Below are 25,623 nucleotides of genomic sequence, written 5' to 3'. Positions count from 1 at the left end.
GACAATGTAGTAAGCATTTTTTGTATAAGATGTGTTAAAAGTATGGGTAGGGAAAATGGCTATTTTGGCCAAAGGCTGCCCTTTCTATATGCATGCCAGTTTTAATTTGTAAACAGAATCACAATTTTTTATGTGGTAAACTGTAATGTTAGATGAATCTATTTTACTCTTCTGAAAAGCAAGGGATGACGATGAACCGTTTTTTTGTCCCTGGTTTTAAATGGATTCAGGTTGGAACAGACGAGGTGTTGGTTGACTTTGCCTCAGAAATGGTTGTTTCCCGCCTGCTGCTTTCATGCGACTTAAATCCCTTCAGTGGAAGAGGCGGCTGCATGCCTGCATATATGGCCAGATCAGTACTTGGCTGTTTCGGTTCTACAGTGGGGCTAGAATAGAAGCTGTTAAGGGCTTCCCATTGGTGCAGCAAGTACAGTGGCACCAGCTCCCAGATGCCTTAAAGGCCCACTGAACCCTGATAACTGCTGTTTGTCACAGTTCAAACAGAGGCCTGAGGGGTCCACAAAACAATGATTATTGCTTTTTCCCACAGTCCAAACAGAGGGCAGGGGTCACATTTCCTTTCTTGCCTTGGGCCCCAGGGCACACTGGTTAGGCCACTGGTTAAGGATGCAGCAGGGAAAAGGTGGAGAGACAGGTGGATTATTTAAACAGCTCGATGATGACTTCATGCCTGGGTATTAAAGTATTCATTGCAATTAAAGACTGAAGCAGGAATAGATCTCATAATATAGGAAGGCATATGTACGGCTGCCTTTTTACTTCTCACTTCTCACCTCTCCTAATTTACAGTTTTATTTTAGATGCAGACTTAAATTGTGACCTATGAATATGTTTATCTATCTTTAGGTTCCAAATGACCCATCTTTTCCATATGCAAGTATCAGACAGGTCGGGAAAGCCTAATGGCTTTGAACTTGATAAATCCATATTAATCACTGTCTTGAAATGCAAATGGCAGCATTAGGCACGTAGAGGTGTAATCTACGTAATCCCATTATGTTCAGGGTACGGGAGGGTGTTGAGGGCATAAAGCACTTTGACAAAAACATTGCTGCCACCGTAGAAATTCAATCTTCCTTGTTCTACCCTAGTATACAAGTAGTACCACATTCTTTGTATACCTGAATTAAAACACAAAATAATACCGTATTTAAAGGCCCAGTTCAGAATTACATGGAAGGTGCACTATCCCAGACTACACAACGATGCAGTCTTTAGTGGGTGCTATCATCCCACACAGGGGGAGTACAGCAGATTATGCTGGAAAAAGCATGTGGTGCCCCAACGTAGGTACAGTTGTAAACCACCAGTCTGCTTACAAAGTAAAGTGTCTGGGAGCTATTAAACGAGGTGTCCCGTTTCCCCTGCAGGTGGTTGTGGTCTGTCACCATCCTGTCAGGTGGGGGTATACAATCAGTGCGCCTCCTAACTGCTTGTTTGCCCTTTCACCCGTGTCAGTAATACAGTGCAGTCGCAAGACAAAAGGTTTTCCCACATTTGAACGTGGCCATGCCCAATACAAAGGAAAACATGCCTGCTTAGAATCTTTCCTACGTGATCCGCGCTACATAAAGGGCTATGGAAGTGTCTGCAGCCTCTTCTGTAGAACAAAAGCCAAAATGCCCATGGGACGCAGAAAGAGGGTGCACTCTGATGCTTCATTATGTACGAGGACCTTTGGTGTTCGTCTGTACTAAGCTAGTGACAGAGTTAGTGGAGTGTTTATTGCCCTCTATGTCACTCTACTTCTAAGCACTTACTACAGCTTGTACAGTGGCTATTGTCATCTGTTCACCTACATTATGCTTAATATAAATAGTGCACAATTTCGGCGTTTGTGTCTGCCAACAACGTGGACCTGATACAAATAGCAGTACCTACAAGTTGGATGGTACAATTCAACAAGAGTCTAGGATACTCTAGCACAGATGACTTTGCATCAACATTACGGGGCATCAGTCTTGATGGCAAGCCAACTTTGTATACATTATTATCAGAGACTATACTTGCCTCTTGGATACAACTTTACAACAGAATTTTATGAATTTTCGTACAGTTGTATTTATATAATAAAACAACCTACCCACCATAATTGATCTATCTATTCATCTTTTTGGGTTCTGGAGTAGCATGCTACTCGCTGAAAAGCACTTCAACACTTGGGGTAGAAAGCGCTATATAAATGCAAAACCTTCCCTCTTCTATCCCTCCACTCTCTTTTTCAACCCAACTAACAGACCAACATGTCCAGCTCTCAAATACATTTTATATTTCCCTACACTAATTCACCACTAATCATTTTTGGATCCTGGAGTAGCGTGCTACTCGCCGAAAAAGCGCTTCAAATTGACCCTAACGCACTCCGCTGCTCGCAGAATTCTGCGTTGAGCGGTTGAGTTTTTTTGACACTTTGCGGAGTTCTTCATTGCGGAACACCGCCTAGGACTAATCTTATCATGAAAATCTAGATTTCAGTCATATGTAAAGAAACAAGTGTGAGTAGAAACCTTTTGGGTGAAGAAAATTTAAGACATTAATATTGTGAATTTTTTGTTAATTAGTTGATGTTTGCAAGTACGAACACTTCTCTGTGTCAAGTAAAGACCTTGAGAGTTTTGTAACTTTCAGATACTCAAATTGTGGATATTGTTGCAATTAAAACATTTTCAAGGCCTGAAATTTCTTTAGAGGTTGCATGCGGGCAGCCTAAGTTATCCTGCAAGAATTTCTTGATGAATCCTATTGCAACTACAATATGTGCTCTCTCATGTAAAGTCAGGTTGTTAGAAGCTTTTCTGCAACTCAAGATACGCCTTACTTTTCACCTGGTGTGGGTGCATTTCTCATGTTAAGTGAGATCTCCTTTCTGAGTATAAAGTTTCTGGCTTTCCCCTCCTGTATAAGGCTTTAGTCCAGTGTGAATTCTCTCATGTGAAATGACATTGTATTCGTGAATAAACCTTATCTGACATTCCGAACACACATAAGGCTTTTTTTCTCCCTTGTGAGTTTGCTCCTGACACGTGAGAAGTAATTTGTGACCAAAACTTTGCTTGCATTTCTAGCACTCATAAGGTTTTTCCCCAGAGTGGGATCTCTCATGAAGCATAACTCTGTCTTTCAGATTCAAGCTTTTATGGCATAAGGATTTTCTCCAGTGTGGAGTTTCTCATGGTGAGATAGCGTTTTTCTCTGCAGCTTTTCTGGCATTCAGAGCACTCATAAGGTTTTCATCACTATGGAGTTGATTATGGTTAATAAGGCTGTGCCTATCAAAAAATAGGAATTTCTGGCATTCACAGCATAGGTAATGTTTTTTCCCTGTGTGCGTCTGCTCATGTAGTCAGAGATTGCATTTAAAATTGATGCTTTTCTGGCACTTGGAGCACTGAAGTATTTTTGATGGTGTGTTTTCTTATGGTGCATGTAACCATCACTACCTCTGAATCTTTTCTGACATTTAGAGCACTGATAATGTTTTTCCCCCAGTGTGGATTCCCACATGTTCAGTGAGATCAGATTTACGGCTGAAACATTTTTGGCATTCGGAGCACTGATAAGGTTTTTCCCCAGTGTGGGTTCTTATATGGTGAGTGAGATTGATTTTTTCACTGAAACATTTGTGGCATTCAATGCACTGATAAGGTTTTTCCCCAGTGTGTGTTCTTGTATGCTGAGTGAGTATTGTTGTTTCACTGAAACATTTCTGACATTCAATGCACTGATAAGGTTTTCCCCCACTGTGGGTTCTTGTATGTGTAGTGAGTATTCTTTTTTCACTGAAACATTTCTGGCATTCAGAACACTGATAAGGTTTTTCCCCAGTGTGGATTCTTATGTGCCGTGTGAGACTACTTTTTATACTGAAAGATTTCTGGCATTCAGAGCACTGATAAGGATGTTCCACCGAATGGGTTATTGAATGTTAAAAAAGACTTTGTTGGTTACAAAACCTTTCCTGGCTTTCAGAGCACTGATAAGGTTTTTCCCCAGTGTGGGTTATTGTATGTCGAGAAAGACTTATTTTGTCACTGAAACATTTCTGGCATTCAGAGCACTGATAAGGTTTTTCCCCAGTGTGGAATCTCACATGTGCAGTTAGAAGTGATTTACGGTTGAAATGTTTTGGGCATTCAGAGCACTGATAAGGGTTTTCCCCAGTGTGGATTCTTATGTGCCGTGTGAGACTACTTTTTAAACTGAAACATTTCTGGCATTCAGAGCACTGATAAGGTTTTTCCTCAGTGTGGGTCATTGCATGTTGAGAAAGACTTTGTTTTTTACAAAACCGTTTCTGGCATTCAGAGCACTGATAAGGTTTTTCCCCAGTGTGGATTCTTGTATGTTCAGTGAGTCTGATTTTTACACTGAAACATTTCTGGCATTCAGAGCACTGAAAAGGTTTCTCCCTAGTGTGGGTTCTTATATGATGAGTGAGACTGCTTTTGTCAATGAAACATTTCTGGCATTCCGAGCACTGATAAGGTTTCTCTCCAGTGTGAGTTCTTCTATGCCGAGTGAGAGTGGTTTGGGCATTGAAACATTTCTGGCAATGTGTGCACTGATAAGGTTTTTCCCCAGTGTGGGTTAATACATGTTGAAAAAGACTTTGTTTTTTACGAAACCTTTTCTGGCATTCAGAGCACTGATAAGGTTTTTCCCCAGTGTGGGTTAATACATGCTGAGAAAGACTTTGCTTGTAACAAAACCTTTTCTGGCATTCAGGGCACTGATAAGGTTTTTCCCCAGTGTGGGACCTTATATGTACAGTAAGGTCTCTTTTTTCACTGAAATATTTCTGGCATTCAGAGCACTGATAAGGTTTTTCCCCATGGTGGATTCTCATATGCTCAGTGAGTTGAGATTTACGGCTGTAACTTTTGTGGCACACTGAGCACTGAGAGTGGTTTTTCCCAGTGTGCATTCTCTCAAATTCAGTGAGATGAGATTTATGGCCGAATCTTTTTTGGCACAGGTAATTTTTTTCCCCAACTTGGGTTACTTTGCTTTGATTGAGGCGAGTTTTAACACTGAATTTGTTCTCACAGCCCGTGTTTTTATAAGATTTATTCCTAGAGTTAATAGCTCTACATTTAGTTTTCTCTTGCTTATATGCCACGGTAAGAGTGAACCCGATTTTAGAGTCTGGCTTGTTTAGATAATGTTCAGTATTTATCTCTAAAAGAAATTGTGTGTAATCTTCTTAACACTTTAATTGAGCAAAATATGTTTAGAAGCATCCCTGTAACACCTGTCGAAATGTTTCTAGCAGATAATAGTCTTTTGGTTATAGCCTCTCCGGCAGCAACTTATTTTGTGACTGAAATTTTTCTCAAATCTATTTGTATAGGTTCTTATCAATGCAGTGATATGGTGTTAGTCTGATATTTAATGATTAAACTGAGAAGAACCTTTTTACACTGACATAAAGGCAGTAACTGAGAGCATTAGAAAATGCACAGTACTATTGTGGCTCACCAGTCGCAGAACATCAGTTAATTTTACCCTTTCTATGTTTGGTGTAAGTGTAGTTCTGAAGACAAGGATTTATTTACATTAGCTATAGCGTAACTGTGCTCATTTAATCCGGTTTTATATTTAACAGTTTTACATATCACTCCTGCACAACAGATAATGTTGAGGCAATTTACATAGAATTACAGAACAGTACACATTAAAAAGGAAACAATCTGGGATGGTCATGAAAACAATAAAGTGGTGGATTTTTAAGGTTTTCGCCAGAATGAGCAGAGTAGGTCGAGGTGTTATATCCCGAGGCAGATAGTCTCAAACTTGTGTAACTGGTTAAAAACGGTTGTTGAATAGAGGAGATTTTCCAATCTTTTGGTTGTTAACGTGTCAGCTTTGGAGTCTTCTTTCAGTGTCTTTTCTTAGATGGTTTGCAGAAGAAACCTTTTGTTATATCTTTCTTTTATGCAGTGTGTGCTTCCTCTCTGAAATTACATGATGCTTTAGATGAAAGTTATTCTGTCATGCTGAGGTAGTTTGTCTTTCTGATAATATTTCAGATGAGGATGCTGTGATTGGTCTTTCTGGGATTATTTATGATGCTGTGTGCACAGATATGGCTTTGCTCTGGGTTAATGAAATGCTAAATTAGAGACTTCACTTACAGGTATAGTACTTTCCTCAGCTCCCACTTCCTCGCCACACCTAGATTCTGGAAATTGTTTAAACTTAGAATGCTGGATGTCCTTCAGTTTTTCAAAATAATCCTTCTTATGGCACTAACATTCAGTTGTCTGGTGCTAAATCTTGTTTTCTTCGTCCGTAATTTCAATCACCTATAGTATTAAAATAAAATAGTTAATACATAATACATGTACATTTCCCCAAAAATAATTTACAAGCCATATCAATGCAGAATTGCAGAATTTTGAAAATGTTGAGCTGTTCTTCTGACAGAGCAGAGTGTAGAATTGTAGCCTGAGAGTACTTGGATGTAGGAGTGAGGATTTGTAGAATTTCCAACATTTTATTAAGCTCACAAAGGATACATGCATCCTATGGACTTGTAACATAGATTCCCAAAGCAGAAATTAAAGTCATATGGACTGGCATCAAACAGATATTTAAAAAAGAATAATATTAATTTATTTGTAATGTAGATTTTTGAGATGGGAATTTCCCCTCCACGGACAACAGTTGTTTTCCCCTGCCCTGAGTTACCACCTTCTTGTATCTGGTGTCCTGAGTTTTGAGCTCTGGCCTCTGCCGCACACAAATCTATAGTATGTTGCAAGGACTATGCCTAGACCTATCCCTCAACTATGGTCCAGAGTATGAATCAAGGGCAATAAAATTAAGGTGTACTTTTATGTGTCAGATAGTTACTAACTGGTACTAAATGCCGGAGCGCGTGAATCGCATTGACCCTCGACGTAGCGATCTGTTGTTGGAGGGAGTGTGGGGAGAAAGGAACATTGGAACACATCCTCTGGAGTTGCACCCACATATAGCCATACTGGTCCCAAGTACTGGATAAAATAGATCTTCACTTAGAAACTCGGCTCCCTCGTTTTCCCTCCTATATCCTCCTGGGCCTGCCTAACCCATTGATGTATCCACTAAAATCCCGAAGGGGACGACTAATAGCGATTGCCATAGGGGCGGCCTTGCAGAACATCTTGATCCCCTGGCGCACCGCCCAAATCCCTACACTCTCCGGCTGGCTTCAACGGCTTTGGATGATACTGGGTATGGAGAAACTCACACTCACACTGGCTGGTAGGGGGTCGGAGTTCCCTGAGTTGTGGCGACCCTTCTTGACCCTCCTGGTATCCGAATTTCAAGAGTTGACATGCCCCAGATATCGAAGGAGTTGTTTATGATGTTCCGGAATTGGGGTGCGATGATGGTGTCGGCTTTGTTGTAGATATGATGGGGGCGGGTCAGAGGGAGAGCCAGAGTGGATGGTGTTCATGACGTGGGTGGTGTCTTCTGTGCTGATGGGGGTCCAGGCGCTGAGGGTGGTTGTGGGGGTCGTTGGTTTGATAACTGGAGGCAGATTCTGGGCGTCAAAGCTGTCGTGTATATCTGCGAACTTGCGTTAGAAGAACATGGCGAGGGAGTTGCAGAGGTCTTGCGACGGTGTGATGTCGTTGTTGCTGGCGCTGGGGTTGGAGAGCTCTTTTAAGATGTTGAAGAGTTCCTTGCTGTTGTGGGTGTTGTTGTCCAGCCGCTCTATGAACGATGTCCTTTTGGTGGTGCGGATCAGCTGGTGGTGTTCGCGAGTGGTGTTCTTAAGGTCTGTCATGTTTTCTGTCATCCTTTCATGGAGAGTACGGCAGGATTTCTTTGAGTCTTTGAGGGCGTCGGTGAACCATGTGGTTTTCCTGTTGCTGGTCGTGCCTGGGTCTACACCAAAAAGAGGCATAGTGTGCAGAGAGTCCAGTGGATCCCCAGAGATTTTCAGAGGCTAAAGTAGATAATACTATGGCCCTTTTGTAGTAGTGTGGGGGAGCAGTATACAAGGGTAGTTTTAAGCATTTGTTGTACACACAGTGGCAATAAATGACGCACACTGTTGTACACACAGTGGCAATAAATGACACACACTCAATGAATAAATCTGAGACCAATTTATAAAATGATACTTGGTTAGATTTATTTTGCGGACCCACAGAATTTCATCTTGAGTAAATACGTTTTGCAATAGAAATACTGTTCAATATAAAAAGTGGAAAATTAGTGCAATTTCCAGACTTTGCAATGTTAACCCCTGTGAGGTTTCCTCCAGAACTCCGTGAGAGGCGCACCTATGATAGAGCGCAACTGTGGAACCTAGGGGGGGGCTGTGAGAGGACTAGGTGTCCAAGGATGTCCCCGGATATACATCTACAGGTAGGATTGCAATGCTGTCCCCTCTGTAAATTGAATCTTCCTCCTATTATTGGGGGCAAAACTAAGGCTTTCACTCGTACTCCCACTACTAAGGATAGACGAGGAAATCAAACTTTCAACTGTATTCTAATTAATGCCAGATCTCTGGTAAAGCATAGTGTGGAGTGCGCTGAGTTGATTCTGGACATGAACGCACTAATAGCCTTTATCACTGAGACCTGGACGGATGCTGCATCTGGCCCGACCTGGTAAAGGCTACTCCACCTAATTATCTTAACTTTGTCCTGGATAGACCAAGGAAGAACGGCGGAGGTCTTGCTATCATTTATCAGGCGTCCATTCAGGGACACTTTTTTCCAGTTACCTCCGTGGCATGTGAGGCCTTGGGGTTTAAACTGGAACTTTCTAATCATCATTCTTTTAAGGGTGGCCTCCTATACAGACCCCCTAGGACGAAGTCCCTTTTTCTTGACACAGTTGGTAGTATTCTAGAGGAAGCCCTTTGTGCCAACTCTTTCACCGTTCTGGGTGATTTTAATTTTTATTTAGAAGGCCCCTCTGAAGCTGATACCATGGCCTTAGTTGATGTGATGTCTGCAGTGGGTCTGACCTAGTTGGTCGTAGGGCCAACGCACCAGGCCGGCCACACACTAGATGGGATATTTTCCAGCAGTCCTGATTTGGTATTTTCCAAAGCTGAACCCTTGCCCTGGACAGACCATGGGGTGGTGCTGTTTTCCATCTTCAGCCCACGGGTTAAGACAACCCGATGTGAGGGGCAAATAATTAGCATGTGTAGGGCTTGGAAAAACATCGATGGTACAGCCTTGGAGGAGTTGCTCACGGCCTCTGGCCCGGCCTTGTCTACAGACGTGAACATTGCCACCACCGAGTATACGGAGTGAATTGATAGGGCCTGTTACAAGTTAGCTCCTCCTAAGAGGTGTAGGCCCACCAGGCTGGCTCCATCAGCTCCTTGGTACTCCGACGCGCTCAGAGAAGCCAAAGTAGCATGCAAAAAACTCGAACGGATCTGGCGAGCTAACTACACCGAGTTTGATAAAGAGAGATTGAAAGTTAGTCAGAGGGCTTATAAAGATAACATTAGGAAAGCAAAGAGTGTATACTTTACGGACCGCATTGAGAAGGCCAAGAATTCAGCAAAGGAACTCTTTGAGACAGTGGCCAGCCTGGCTGCCCCTAAATCTGTGATTGTGCCACCCAATATCGAACTTTGTAAATCATTAGCAAATTTTTTCCTGAACAAAGTTCAACTGATTTTTACCTCCCTTGAACCTCTGGTGGCCCAGAGTCTCTCGGAGATGCCCCATGGGAATCTTCCGGCCGGAACCCCGGGGGCTAAACTCTCGAACTTCGAGCCAGTCAAGGCAGATGATGTGCTAAAACTCCTGCTGACCACCAAATCAGGCTCACCTCATGATCCCTGCCCTACCTCAATTGCTAAGCTGGCAGCCGCTCCTATCGTGGATTACTTGGCCTGCATTTTCAATCTAATGTTCGAGAAGGGGGAATTCCCTAAACTCTGGAAGCGGGCTTCAATCTGCCCACTTCTCAAAAAGCCCTCCCTTGATATTACGGATCCCAACAGCTATAGGCCAATATCCAGGCTGCCACTGCCGGCTAAGCTGATTGAGAAAACATGAACTCCCAGCTCTGTTCCTTCCTGCGTAACTCGAAGGGCTTAGACCCAGCCCAACATGGGTTTAGGGAGGGTCATAGCACCGAGACCGCTCTTATTAAATCTATAGAGGAGGTCCGGAAGGTGCTTGATGAAGGGGGCCAGGCAGTGCTGATCCTTTTGGACCTGTCTGTGGCCTTCGATACGGTCCACCATGCTTTGCTGGTGGATCGATTGGAGGGCTGCGGGGTCCAGGGTCAAGCACTTAACATCTTGAAAGCCTTTCTAACAGACCTGGCACAAGTGGTGGCGATGGGGGAGTTCGAATCAAGACCTTTCGAACTTCCTGGGGCGTCCCGCAAGGTTCCTCCCTAAGCCCCACTTTATTCAATATTTATGTATCCTCCCCTGCCCTGGTGATCAGATCCTTTGGGTTCGAGCTAACATCCTACGCAGACGACACCCAGATTGTGGTCTCGGTTCTCCCGGGGACAGAGGTGGGTGTGGCAGCCAGGTTTCGGGATTGCTTGTCAGTAGTTAGTTCCTGGATGGCAAAGAGCTGTTTAAAATTGAATTCCTCCAAGACTGAGGTGCTTATCTTAGGGTCAAACACAAATCTTTGGTGCCCCAACTGGTGGCCCCGTTGACATGGGTCTTCCACCCTCCCCGGTTTTGAAGGTGAAGAACCTTGGTGTCATAATTGACAACCAACTCTCCTTCAAATCCCAAGTCAAGGCGTTGAGCTCCTCCATACATTGGACTCTGAGAATTATTAGGAAGGTTCTCCCCTTCCTACCGGAGGGAAGTAGAAAGACGGTGGTGACAGCTCTGGTACTCTCACGCCTCGACTATTGCAATAGTCTTTTTCTCGAGGCACAACAGGGGGTGCTTAACAAACTTCAGGTCCTACAAAATGCGGCCGCCCGCCTTGTTCTGGGATTGCCTAAGTTTTCCTCAGTTACCCAGGAGCTGGAGAAGTTGCACTGGCTCCCGGTGCAGAAGCGAATTTTGTTTAAGGCTCTCTGCATCGTCTTTAAGGCGTTGCATGGTCTTGGCCCTCTGTTCCTTCAGGATCATTTTCAATGGTACAGACCAGGAAGACAACTTAGGTCGGCCAGTTTAGGACTGGTCAAAACAGCTCGTATCAGGAAGGCGCGCTGGGGCGGAAGAAGCTTTGTTAGAGGAGCAGCGCTGGCGTGGAACTCCCTCCCTTCCTCCCTGAAACAAAATTAGAATCTGCTAGCATTCAGGAAAGATCTGAAAACTTGGCTCTTTTCCCTCTAGCACCCGAATGTCCATTCCCTGGGAACTATCACTTCAGCGCCAGGACACCGACTGGTATTAGCGCGCTTTATAAGTGTTATAAATAAATAAATAAATAAAATTAACCTATGGGGTGAAGAAAACATTCAACATACGTATCGGCAACATCTACTTACAAGACCATTCTACGAAAGTTAAGGTCAGTATTGGACATGGTTCCGTTCAGAACCAACAGTGCACCAACAGCAGCACAGGGGCGCCCATGTGCAAGTTCAAGGTTGGAAACCCAATACAAATTAAGGGGGACTTGGGAAATCGGACAGAGGCTGCTTACAGGTAAGTAACAGCGGCTTGGGGGAACTAGTCTCTCGGGGTTGAGGCTAACATTGGACATGGCCCAAAGCAGCACCATGACTACACCACACCACCAGCAGCACAGGGACATCGGGGTGCAGGATGCCAACACAGCATCAAAGACAAATTGGAAAAGGTCTGCAGGCTCAGGCCAGGAGGCCGGTTGAAGGAAACCAAAAGCTGTCATTGTAAGTTTTGATTCTTGAGGACGTAGCAACACCTTTTGTCCTCTTCACCAAAGCCCAGGACGGATGGTTGCAGGGGTGCCTTTTGGTGTCAGAAAAGTAATACCAGAGCATGTCAAGGTCGAGGGGGTCTCCTTGCAGAGGCTGCAGGGAATGTCGAGGAGTCCAGAAGAGGTCCACTCATGGTGGACTTTCGCTCTAGACTGACTGGGATCGATCCTCGAGAAAGGAGCTAATCCAGCTAAGGGCTGAACCCTGAATGCCAGCCTCCTTGACACGGTCCGCCAAGATCCCATGGTCGACCGTGCTTTACCAGGTATTGGAGCAAAGAGATTGGGTGGTTATTACAACAGGATCTGGGGGTCTGCCCCTGATTTCTTCAGAAGGGGAACCACAATTGCCTCTTTAAAGGCCTTAGGGACACAACCCTGGAATAGGGACTTATTCACAAGAGAGAGGGCTGGACCCGGACGTGTGGTGGGCAGCAGTCGATAGGGGATCCAGATTTTACTTTAGACCAAAGGTCCTGGAACACCTGTATACAGTAGTTCTCTGCAATCATTTCTGTTGGTGCAGATCGGTAGTGCCCAGCTATTCTTAGGTGGTCAGGAACTGAAGTTCATGGACTGGGGATGCCACCTAAAAACTAGATTTAAGGGTGTTACAAGGGAGTGACAGGTGGTATCCAATGGGCCCTTTGCCTGGGTGTCTATGCCCTCTAACATGCCCACCTTCTGTGAGAGGAGGACACACTCCTGGCCCTAACTGGATAAGTCCCATCATCTTCAAGATGGTGGGCACTGAAAAGTGTACTTGACCTAACCTCCAGCACCCGAGGGTTGGAGTTGGAAGAGGGGGGCACTCGCCTATTCTATCAAAGGTTTCCGGCCTGTCCTGCCACTAAAAAGGGGGTGAGGACAGGATGGAGGCCAGCTCCTTCGAACAGGAGAGGCTGGGGTCCCTTACATTTCCCTTCCTCTCTCCCTATCCCTCGCGCTGCCTCCCTTTTCCTTCCTCCCTCCCTCTCCCTTGCTTTGCTTCCCTCCCTCTTGCTCTGCCTCCCTCCCTCTCCCTCGCTCTGCCTCTCTCCCTCTCCCTCGCTCTGCCTCCCTCATTCTGCCTCCCTCCCTCTCCCTTGCTCTGCCTCCTTCCCTCTCCCTTGCTCTGCATCCCTTTCCCTTCTTCCCTCCCTCTCCCTCCCTCTCCCTCGCTCTCCCTCCCTTTCCCTTCCTCTCTCTTCCTCCCTCTGCCTCCCTTTCCCTTCCTCCCTCCCTCTCCCTCGCTCTCCCTACCTTTCCCTTCCTCCCTCCCTCTCCCTCGCTCTCCCTCCCGCTGCCTCCCTTTCCCTTCCGCTCTCCATCGCTCTCTCTCCCTCTACCTCGCTCTCCCTCCCTTTCCCTTCCTCCCTCCCTCTCCCTCGCTCTCCCTCCCTCTGCCTCCCTTTCCCTCCTTCCCTCTCGCTCCCTCGCTCGCCCTCCCTCTGCCTCCCTTTCCCTTCCTCCCTCCCTCTCCCTCCCTCTGCTTCCTTTTCCCTTCCTCCCTCCCTCTCCCTTGCACTCCCTCCCTCTCCCTCCCTTTCCCTTCCTCCCTGCTCTCCCTCGCTCTCCCTCCCTCTGCCTCCCTTTCCCTTCCTCCCTCCCTCTCCCTCCCTCTGCTTCCTTTTCCCTTCCTCCCTCCATCTCCTTCGCACTCCCTTCCTCTCTCTCCCTTTCCCTTTCTCCCTCTCCCTCCCTCTCCTTTGCTTTCCCTTCCTGCCTCACTTTCCCTTCCTCCCTCCCTCTCTCTCCCTCCCTCTCCCTCCCTTTCCCTTCCTCCCTCCCTCTCCCTCGCTCTCCCTCCCTCTCCCTCGCTCTCCCTCCTGCTCCCTCGCTCTCCCTTCCTGCCTCACTTTCCCTTCCTCCCTCCCTCTCTCTCCCTCCCTCCCCCTCCCTTTCCCTTCCTCCCTCCCTCTCCCGCTCTCTCCCTCCCTCTGTCTCCCTTTCCCTTCCTCCCTCCCTCTCCCTCGCTCTCCCTACCTTTCCCTTCCTCCCTCCCTCTCCCTCGCTCTCCCTCCCGCTGCCTCCCTTTCCCTTCCGCTCTCCATCGCTCTCTCCCTCTACCTCGCTCACCCTCCATTTCCCTTACTCCCTCACTCTCTCTCCCTCCCTCTGCCTCCCTTTCCCTTCCTCCCTCCCTCTCCATCCCTCTGCCTCCCTTTCCCTCCCTCCCTCCAGCTCCCTCTCTCTCCCTCCCTCCCTCTGCCTCCCTTTCCCTCCCTCCCTCCCGCTCGCTCTCCCTCCCTCTGCCTCCCTTTCCCTTCCTCCCTCCCTCTCCCTCTGCTTCCTTTTCCCTTCCTCCCTCGCACTCCCTCCCGCTGCCTCCCTTTCCCTTCTGCTCTCCATCGCTCTCCCTCCCTCTCTCTCCCTCCCGCTGCCTCCCTTTCCTTTCCGCTCTCCATCGCCCTTTCTCCCTCTACCTCGCTCTCCCTCCCTTTCCCTTCCTCTCTCTCCCTCGCTCTCTCTCCCTCGCTCTCTCTCCCTCTGCCTCCCTTTCCCTTCCTCCCTCCCTCTCCCTCGCTTTCCCTCCCTTTCCCTTCCTCCCTCCCTCTCCCTTGCTCTCCCTCCCTCTGCCTCCCTTTCCTTTCCGCTCTCCATCGCTCTCCCTCCCACTGCCGCCCTTTCCAGCTCTCCCTCCCTCTCCCTCACTTTCCCGCTCTCCCTCCCTCTACCTCCCTTTCCTAATCTCCCTCGCTCTCCCTCTGTGTCTCTCCCTCTATCTCCCTCTGTCTCCCTCTGTCATCTCACCCTGCCTGTGTGTGCCTGAGCTGAGACAGCTTCCCGGGCACACACACACACAGCCGCACCCGAGCATTTCACAGGTCTTTAAAAGAACATTTTCATGTTAATGAGGCTTTTGTATTTCACCTCATAGTGCCCCTGCTGCTCCACTCTGACTATCACTGGAATGCCGTGCCCCCACAGAGCAGCAGAGTCTCTCAATGTCGCGCCCAGTGTTTGCAGAAACTCTTTAAAAACATATTTTTTTAAAACACGGGTATGATGTCTGCAAGGTCCCTGGGCCGTACTAGGAGTACCCGTGATCTTGATCAACTAAAAGCCTTGGCATCTCAATTGACTACGATCTGTCTATGAAATCCCAGATTGGGACGGTGGTCTCTACCTGCTTTTTTCAGCTCCGGAAGATCAGGAAGATGTACATAAGTTACTTACCTGTAAACTGTGGTTCTCCAGTATTGGTATCTTTGATAGATTCACATGCTTGTGGGAGTTCCACAGTACATAGAATAAAAAGGGTTATAGCAATAGCATCGCTAAAAGAGCAATAGGACGTATTGTAACATAGAAGTTAATAGGAAAAAACTTGTCACTTTAATAACTTGTCCAAGTCATTAGATATTTTCCAAATTCTAGCCAATCAGTCAACAGCACTCTCAGGAACATTCTCATCAGAGGCGCAGGCTCTCAGATTTTTGAGCAAAAGTGTGGCATAAAAGCCAAGGAGAAGAGAGGAGCCTCTGAGGTAGGTGGGTCGCATGTGAATCTATGAAAGATACTAACACTGGAGAACCACAGTTTTCAGGTAAGTAACTTATGTTCCTCTCCGGTATTGGGGTATCTTTCATAGATTCACATGCTTGAATCAGAGTAGATAGCAGGAATTCGAGAACTGTGCATGGTAAGCCATAAGTAAATCGTAAACAGAGTACGAGAGAATACATATACGTATATTACAGTATAGCAGTAAACATGGGCACATCTGCAAAAGAAGAAATATACATACAATGTGTGCAGGAGGAGGTAAGAAACAGAGGCTCACCTTACTTAAAAAGATTACGTAGCACCGCTTGCCCAACAGCTGTGTCAGCATTGTTGGCAGCTTCCAGACAGTAGTGCTTGGTCGCAGCTCTGCAAATCTGATGAAGAGGCACACCAGCAAAGAGAGAAGTAGAAGAGGAGACTGCTCTAGTAGAGTGCGCTTTAATCGTTGCTTGAAGTGTCTTGCCTGCTTGCTGATTGCAAAAGGAAATTGCACTAGATATCCAACGTGCAATAGTCTGTTTAGCAACTGGAGGTTCTTTACGCATCCTGCCATAGGCTATCAAGAGCTGATCAGTTTAACGGATACTGGTTGTTCTTTGCAAATAAAATGTCAAACATCTCTTAACATCTAGAGAATGTAAAGTCTTTCCTGCTGGCAACTGTGTATTAGGGAAAAAAGTCTTTAAGATGACATGCTCATTCAGGTGGAAATCAGATGGAACTTTAGGAATTAAGGCCGGATTAGTGCGGAGCACCACAGCGTCTTTGGTGAATTGAAGAAAAGTTGGTTTGATAGTAAAAGCTTGTATCTCGCTGACTTGAAGTAAGAGCTAAAAGCAGTGATGTCTTCCAGGAGATGAATTTAAGATCAGCCCTAAGAATGGGCTCAAATGGGGACTTCATGAGTTGTGCCAACACAATGTTCAGATGCCAAGGAGGAGGCGGGCGTCGATTGGAGGGAACATCTGAAATAAGCCTTTGAAAAATTGTTGAATAATTCTTGAAGAATAAAGAGAATTGGAGCTATCGTGCTTGAATCTGGAAATTGCATCCAGAAAAACCTTCAGGGTAGAGTGAGAGAGGCCGGATTTTGCTAATTGGCGTAGAGTGAACAGGGTGAACATTTATTTATTTAAGTTAGCAACTGACACCCTACGGGTAACCTGGCGCTGTGATACAGGCGACTAGCTTAGGGCCGAGAGACTGTGTCCCCTGCCAGGATGGAGTTAGCAGGATGCCAAGGAGCCTACTCGAGGGGAGAGCCAGGTTTTTAACCTTTTTCTAAACTGCAGGATGTTGTCCATTTGTCTCGTATCAAATGGAAAAGTATTCCAAAGGCGGGACGCTGCCGCAGTGAAGGCCCTACCTTCTGATTTGGCTTTCCTAACTCTAGGCACCCTCACCAGATTAGCCGATGAGGAGCGCAGTGCTCATGAAGGGACATACCATGTCAGTTTCTCCTACAGAGATTTGGGCCCGTGACCATGTGGAGCCTTAAATACTATACATAGTGCCTTAAATCGTATCCTCTGCGAGACTGGCAGCCAGTGTAAATCTGAGAGTGCCCGGGAGGCGGAGGAGCGGCGTGGTTGCACTAGTACCAGTTTGGCCACCATGGTCTGTACTCTCTGCAATCTCTTAATCAGATATTGCGGGGATTCTAGTAACGGGGCATTACAATAGTCCAGCTTACTGAGGATGGTGCTCCGGACTATCATCGCTTTGTTCTGTAAGAGAACATCGGAAGGATTTTCCGAAATGCTCTGATCAGAGTAAAACCACTTCCAGCTGTTTTGTTGACAGTTTTCTAATGTCAATTTGTTGTCAACCATGACTCCCAGATTATGTACCACGCTACTGGGAGCCAATGGAGTAGCAGGGGATGTTGGCCAAAACTCAAGCGTAAGTGTAGGAGGGATTCTATCTACTGCACAGTGTAGAATCTCTATCTTCTCAGAGTTAAACTGAAGAATTTGAAGCTTCACACCAACGATAGAAACGTTTCCACTTGAGTTTGTAGGTTTTGATAGTGGAGGGTGCTCTAGCGTTAGTGAGAACCTCCCTGCAGTCCGGAGGAATAATCAATTTAGCAAACTCATAGTGCTCAGGCGCCAGTAGGATTCGGATGGCAGATCAGGCCATGGTTCATAGTAAGAAGATTCGAAATTGGGCGCAGCCAAATTGGATTGCACTCCGACAGAAGGAGGAGCTCCGTAAACCAGAACTGGTGAGGCCATCTGGGGGCTATGAGAAGAATGCAGCAGGGTTCTTTCTGCATTTTCCAAAGTACCCTTGCGACTAGAGGAATCAGTGGAAAAGCGTAAGCATATATTTTTGACCAGTTCATCAAAAACGCATTTCTGCACGATTCTGAGTTGGGAAGCCAACTTGCATAGAATGGGCATTTGCGGTTCAGGTTGGTCACGAATAAATCCAGATTGGGGTGTCCTCAAAGCTGAAAGATGCGGTCCAGCGTCGGCTGATGAAGTTCCTACTAGTGGTTTGACGAGACCGACCTGCTCAGGGAGTCCGCTAGAAGGTTGGACACCCCCAGAACATGGACTGCTGTGATCTGATGTTGATCGCCCAATCCCAAATTTGCTGAGCTTGTAGGGATAGCAAAGTGTATCTCGTGCCCCTTTGTTTGGTCACATAATGCATGCTTGTTCAATCAATCAACAGATTTGTAAAGCGCGCTACTCACCCATAAGGGTCTCAGGTGCTGGGAGGAGGGGGTCGCTACTGCTCGAAGAGCCAGGTCTTGAGTTGTTTCCTGAAGGAGAGATGGTCCTGGGTCAGCCGTAGGGGGGTGGGGAGGGAGTTCCATGTCTTGGACGTCAGGTTGGAGAAGGATCTTCTTCCGGCGGGGGCTTTGCGAATGCATGGGATGGTGGCGAGGGCGAGGCTGGCGGATTGGAGCTGGCGGGTGGGTGTGTAGAATGTGAGGCGGCTGTTGAGGTATTTGGGGCCCATGTCGTGGAGAGCCTTGTGTGCATGGGTGAGGAGTCTGAACATGATCCTCTTGTTGACGGGGAGCCAGTGCGGGTCTTTCAGATGGTGAGAGATGTGGCTGTGACGGGGGATGTCCAGGATGAGTCGTGCAGAGGCGTTCTGTATGCGCTGGAGTCTTTTCTGGAGTTTGGCTGTGGTTCCAGCGTAGAGGGTGTTCCCGTAGTCCAGTCGGCTGGTGACGAGAGCCTGGGTGACCGTCTTCCTGGTTTCGGTGGGGATCCACCGGAAGATTTTTCGAAGCATGCGCAGGGTGTTGCAACAGGATGACGAGACGGCGTTGACTTGCTTGGTCATCTTGAGGGAGGAGTCCAAGAAGAAGCCCAGGTTGCGTGCATGGTCCTTTGGCTTGGGGGCGGTGCCCAGGGCAGGGGGCCACCAGGAATCGTCCCAGGCAGAGGGGGATGGTCCCAGGATGAGGACTTCCGTCTTGTCTGAGTTCAGTTTCAGACGGCTGAGCTTCATCCATTCCGCGACGTCTTTCATTCCTTCCTGGAGGCTGGCTCTGGCGGTGGCGTTGGTGAGTGTTGGAACCCGAAGGTCTCTGGTTGGCACAGGTAGGTACTTGTGACAAGCAGGGACCCTGAGACCCAATCGTCAGGGCAAGGGAACTACTCCTTCGAATAACCCCTTCTCACCCTCTAGGCAACGTGGCGCAAACAGACAAGGCTAATCTTCAGGGCGATAGTAAGTTAAGCATTTATGATCACACACAGTAAACCCACTGACCCACCACAAATGGACACCAGTCAAATGGTTGTATCAAAAATACGTATACTTTATATAAAAGATATATTCACGCAGAATTATCACAAGACCAACAATAACGTTTAGCGAATGGGGGCCACCAGATTACAATAGGCAAACTTAGTCTTTCAATGTTCGTTGTTCGGCAAGGTACGATGACAGGGAAATAAGAACGTTGAGGACCCTGGATCCGATATGAACTCGAGACAGAGTTCAAGTGTACCTTGCTGTGGAAGTCCGAGGCGTTTCAGGCGCGGCTGGTTAGGGCTGACCCCGAACGAGGCCGACGGTTCTCCAGAGGATCTCTCCGGCTCGGTCCCCCTCGAGGAGCGAGGCGGGGTAGCTAGACTGTGGAGGGTTGCGGCGATCCGGGATCGATGCAGTTCACGGGGCGAGGCGCCGTTCAGGCCTGCGGGGCGTACTACTTCTTAACACGCCGGGTCGTACTAGTGGATCTGTGAGGGGCGTCGCGTTCTCTGGCAGACTGGTGCAGCACCAGGCTTCCAGTATCACTGTACAGGGAGGCCTTTCTTGAGGTGCGGCACGAGCCTTGGTATGCAGGAGGACAAAGCGAGACAGTCGGGTACGCGTCGACGTACGGACCGTCCGAGGCTATGGAAATGTTCTCTGTGCAGATTCCGGCTGGAGAGATGAGAGGTACACAATCGTGCTCCGTTAGCGGCGAGGTGACAGGAGAGCAAGCGGCCCGGCACTGAAGCGGAGAGCGACTCAGGGATGAGCGGGGCTCTCCACGGCGGGGCGACCAGGCTCCGAGCTGTCACAACCTGGGAGGGGGCGAAGGCACCCGAGTCACAACTCTGGCGAGGGAATAAGAACTAAGGCCCAACAGCAGACGGGCACAAGCAGATAGAACCCAATGGTCCTGGGGTTCCGTTCAGGGGGCATGCTCTTGATCAAGCCCTTGGAGATCGTTTCAGGCACAAGTCTTCAAAGTCCTTTCTGGTCTTTTCCTCTCCGTTCTCAGCAAGGCACCACTGCAGGCCAGTCTAACAGGATACAGACTGGTTTCCGTCCTTCAGCTTCTCTTGGTCCTTCTAGTCAGGCAGAGGTTCGTCGTGGTCAAAACTGGATCTGATTTGTAAGGAGCGGAGCTCCTACATTTATACTGTGATTCTTTTGTCTTTGCAGGCCAGGGGGCCTAAGCCTGGTTCAACCCAGTTCTGGAGCACTTTGTTGACAGGACGCTGCCCTCTTCTTTTAGGGTTCAGGGCAGAGACATCAGACGCTCTGCGGGGTGGTGGAGCCAGCATTGTGGTGGAGGAGCACAACCCTATTCAGAGTCAAGGACTACTCCGCTCACCCATCCTGGTGTAAGTACCCTATTCACCACCTGGAGCACCCGACTATCCCCGGGAAACTCCCAGCCCTGTCACTCACACAAACCCAGACAGCAGATACACATCCTGGCAGAGGCGGTTGAACAGTTAGGCGAGCAAAGGCTAACTTTCTAAAAGTAGCGTTTTCAAACACAGGATAGTAAAATAAACCTTACTAAAGGAAGTATTTTATTATTCTGAGTTCAGGAATACTAAACTCGACCTGCTACCGTGTTCCCGGAGCCTGCCGGGACTATAGCGTGTAATAGCTCCGACAGCTCGTCTGGCCTAAGAGAACAGGTAGCCCTTCAATAGTGAAGAACCAAAAGGGCGGTAATTCACTACTAGGACATGCCACACTCGAGGCTTGTCCTACCTTACGCTTACAACGCACCCTGCCCGTAGGCCTACCATAGGGGTGACTGATATGAAGGTTAGGGAAGGTTCAGGGACTGGCAAGTGTGGGCACTTGCACAATCAGCGTGCAATACGAGACTGCACGTGGGGTCAGCAATGGCGGACCTGAGACACATCTTTCGAAGCCGCTTCTGTGGGTGGCGCAATCAGCACTGCAAGCCCACCAGCAGCATTTGTATCTACAAGCCCCGGCACTCCTCGTGCACGTACTGGGGACTGATAGTAAACCAAATAAGCCAATCATGGAAATTAATTGTACATACACTTTACATTGGGAGCACTTGCACTGCGGCACGGATTGGCCGTGGCGCAGTGCCCCGAGCATCGAATACCAGCAAAACATCGGAGGCACATCAGCAAAAAGAGGAAGGGAGACTCACGCCAAGGTGCCAGGTCTAACAGTGAGGGAGAGGATCAGCTGGGTGTCGTCAGCGTAGATAATGTTTAGATTGTGTTGGTGTGCGATGGCTGCGAGGGGGCTCATGTAGACATTGAAGATGGTGGGGCTGAGCGAGGATCCTTGCGGTACGCCGCAGATGACTTCGGTGGACGCGGATCGGAACGAGGGTGCGGAAGGTTTTCTTGGAGTTTTTGAGGTCGTTGGTAAACCACGAGGCTTTCTTGCTGCCGGGTCTGCTGGAAGGGTTCTTCAATAGTGCGAGTTCATCGGCGCAGTTAGTAAGCCACTGTGCGAGGTTCCGGGCTGCTTTGTTGGGGTCCGTCGTGTTGGTGGGAGGGTTCTTGCTGAGGGAGGTGGTGAGCTGGTCGGTGGTGATCTTGCGCCAGCTTCTGCGAGGAACCTATTGCGGGTGGTGGTGGGTCGTGGTTCTCCTGAAGTTGAAGTGGACGCAGCTGTGATCTGACCAGTGTAGTCCGGTGGAGTGGCTGAAGGAGATGTGCTTGCTGGAGGAGAAGATGGGGTCAAGCGTGTGGCCGGCGTAGTGGGTGGGGGTGTTCACCAGTTGCTTGAGTCCGAGGTTGGCGAGGTTGTCCAGCAGGGCGGCGGTGTTGCTGTCATAGTTGTTCTCCAGGTGGAAGTTGAGGTTCCCTAGGAGGATGTAGTCTGAGGAGGTTAGGGCGTGTGGGCTGACGAAGTCTGCGATGGCTTCGCTGAATTGTGTGCGTGGTCCCCGGGGTCTGTAGATGAGAGTGCCCCTGAAGGTGATCTTGGGGTCGGTGTGTATCTGGAAGTGAAGGTGCTCGGCGGCGGTGAGGGTGTCGTCAGAGTTGGTCGTGATTTGGATGGTGTTTCTGTGGACGATGGCGATGCCTCCTCTGGTTTGGTTGACGCGGTCCCTCCGGGTGATTTTGTAGCCATCCGGGATGGCTATGGCGATGTCGGGGGCTGAGAAGGCGTTCATCCAGGTTTCTGTGAGGAAGGCGACATCTGGTGATGTGTCCAGGAGGTTCCAGAGTTTGACTGTGTGCCTGTGGACGGACCGGGTGTTGAGCAGGATGCACTTGAGGTGATTGTTGCTGGTAGCTGGCTTGGCGGGGGCGGTGCAAGTTTGGAGGCAGGTGAATTTGAAGGCTTGGCAGGTGAAGGGTCCGTGGGTGCGTTTCGGGATGGCTCGGTAGCAGGCGAGGTTCCGGCTGGCGTTGAGTGCGTGGATGGTGGCGGCGTCGTAAGTCCGTCGGGTGGGCAGGCATCGTTGAGGGCCAGGGGTCCTGGCGCTGGGCGTGGTCCAGGCGCAGACGGGCTTGCCTTTGGCGCGCCTTCTGAGCGCGGCCGCCGTGCGGCCTCCATATGAGACGAAGTGGGAGGGAGGAGCAGGTGGGAGGCGGGAGCGGGGCGGCCAATGGGCAGGGGGTATAAAAGAAAAGGGGCGGGCCGCGGGGGAGCTGCGGCCGGAAGCAGGGAGCGGGGGGGGCACACACAGAGGGCAGGGATACAACAGCAACTACGAAAAATACAGAAAAATGCAGAAGTCCTTAAAAAAAAGCACAATTCACAAGTGAGAGCAGCAGCAGAAAGGAGAAGGTAGCAGCAGGGGGACACCGAGGTCAGGGGCGAACCTGCGGCGCGGGGGGCAGAGACGCGGTCACAGCGGAGGAGCCGTGCGGCATGGGGGGTGGCCTGGGGTCAGGTTGTTGTGTTGTCCATTCGGATCAACACTGAAGCGCCTTGAATGAGGGTAGAAAAGGACTTCAGAGCCAGAAATATTGCCAGTAACTCCAAAAGGTTTATGTGCCAAGTTCATAGGTGGTTGTCCCATTTCCCCTTGACTGTGAGGGCTTGAAGATGACCTTCCCAACATTCGAGGGAGGCATCTGTCGTGAGGATGAAACTTGGAGTGTCCACTACGAACGAACTGCAGAGATGTTTGGTATGCTCTTCATATCTGAGACGTGATGTTGATGACATTGTCCAAGGACCCTGAGACTTGTTGCAATTGGTTGTCGAGTTCTCCAGCCGGGGTCCTATTTTGAGGCGACAGTTGGATATTAGGGAAATACCGGAAGACAGCATCCCCAGAAGCGATTTGAACTGTCGAACAAAAGCATACTTTTATGTGCACAGGAGAGTTGCCAGTTTGGAAATCCGCTGTTGTCTTTCATTGGAGACAAAAGCCCTTGTTTGCTGTGTGTCTATGATGGCCCCCAAGAAGGTCCTCACTTGAGAGGGGGTGAACTGAGACTTTTCCAGAGTGATGGAAAGACACAGAGACAGGCATGATTGAGTGTGTCTGCTTGCGACTGCGAACAACTGCGCCTTTATAAGGCAGTCGTCGAGATAGCGAAATATTTGGACATCAGCTTGACCAAGATATGCTGCCACCGGTGCCAAGACTTTAGTGAACATTCGGGTGCAGAGCGAAGGCCAGATGGAAGGACTTGGAATTGGAAATCTCTGTCAGCCTCTCTGAAGCGCAGGAAGTTTCTGTGACTGGGTAGGATAGGGACATGAAAATAGGCATTTTGAAGGTCCAGTGTTGGCTTGTAATCCCCTTGAGGCAGTCATTGAAGCACTTCTAGGAGAGACAACATCCGGAAAGTTTGCTTCTTGAGAATCTTTTTGAGGGAACGAAGGTCCAGAATGGGGCGTCACTTCCCTGATTTTTCCCTGATTTGGAAGAATCTTGACTAGAAGCCTGCACCCCTTTGAAGATTCGGTGCACTTTGATCGCTCTTTTCCTTAACATGAGATTGATTTGGCATAAAAGTTCCATCAGACGGGCAGGAGGAGGACCTCCGGGGGGAGATTTTTGAGGGAATTTCACAAATTCCAGAGTGCAGTCTCTGGACACTATGTCCAAAACCCATCGATCTGTAGTTATTACGGACCAATTGGAGAAGAAATGGGAGATCCGCCCTCCAACTTTGGTTGGAGTGGCAGATCCTGATGCAGAGTTCTGGCCCGGGACCAGGGTTCAATTTCGGCCTTGGCGGGTCTTGGGCTCAATTTCCTCGGACCTGATAATTCTCGCCTCGGTGCCTATTCTAATCATGGGTCCCTCGCTGCAACTCTGGGCAATAGCTTGCTTAACCTCCAAACCGGCCCCAACAGCGCTAGGATGCCTGGCTTCACCCTGGGGGTGCCCAGGAGTGGTCACTTCACAGGGAAAGCCAGGAGGGGTTCCACAGCGGTATGAGTAATAGCGCCAGGAAACCGCTTGGTGACAGTGCGCTCTACAAATACCTTGACATTTACATTTACATTTACAGTTGGCAGTTGTCAGTGCTTTTTTGAGGAATTTCTACCTCAGCAGGAGGATTTCCCTCTGTACTGCTTGTAAGAGGTGGTACAAAAGGGGGTGGTAATGGACGGAGCATCTGAATCAATCAAACACTCACACCCAGTCAAAAGATCTGGGTTGAATCCATCACCGTTCTTTAGCCCACTCTGCCACCCAGTTCAGACATGGCTATATGCAAATCAGTCTGACCCTGTGCCTCATGGGAACAGTCCAGCCCGAACTGCCAAGCCATGTCTTCCATGGACCGGAAACAAGCTTCCGAGGACCGGTTTCTGGCATTCCAGCCGTCTTCAGCCCGGCTTGCTTGAATCCAGTGGCAAAGTGAGCAAGGGACTCACGTCTGAGCATACCCTGCCACACTTATGGCGGCCAAAAGCGGTACAAAAGGGGGTGGTAATGGACGGAGCATCTGAATCAATCAAACACTCACACCCAGTCAAAAGATCTGGGTTGAATCCATCACCGTTCTTTAGCCCACTCAGCCACCCCAGTTCAGACATGGCTATTTGCAAATCAGTCTGACCCTGTGCCTCATGCGAACAGTCCAGCCCGAACTGCCAAGCCATGTCTTCCCTGGATCGGAAACAAGCTTCCGAGGACCGGTTTCTGGCATTCCGGCCGTCTTCAGCCCGGCTTGCTTGAATCCAGTGGCAAAGTGAGCAAGGGACTCACGTCTGAGCATACCCTGCCACACTTATGGCGGCCAAAAGCGGTACAAAAGGGGGTGGTAATGGACGGAGCATCTGAATGAATCAAACACTCACACCCAGTCAAAAGATCTGAGTTGAATCCATCACCGTTCTTTAGCCCACTCTGCCACCCCAGTTCAGACATGGCTATATGCAAATCAGTCTGACCCTGTGCCTCATGGGAACAGTCCAGCCCGAACTGCCAAGCCATGTCTTCCCTGGACCGGAAACAAGCTTCCGAGGACCGGTTTCTGGCATTCCAGTCATCTTCAGCCCGGCTTGCTTGAATCCAGTGGCAAAGTGAGCAAGGGACTCACGTCTGAGCATACCCTGCCACACTTATGGCGGCCAAAAGCGGTAC

Source organism: Lissotriton helveticus (genome assembly GCF_964261635.1).
Source record: "Lissotriton helveticus chromosome 1_1 unlocalized genomic scaffold, aLisHel1.1 SUPER_1_unloc_81, whole genome shotgun sequence".
Taxonomy (NCBI): domain Eukaryota; kingdom Metazoa; phylum Chordata; class Amphibia; order Caudata; family Salamandridae; genus Lissotriton; species Lissotriton helveticus.
This window is presented reverse-complemented; position numbering follows the sequence as displayed.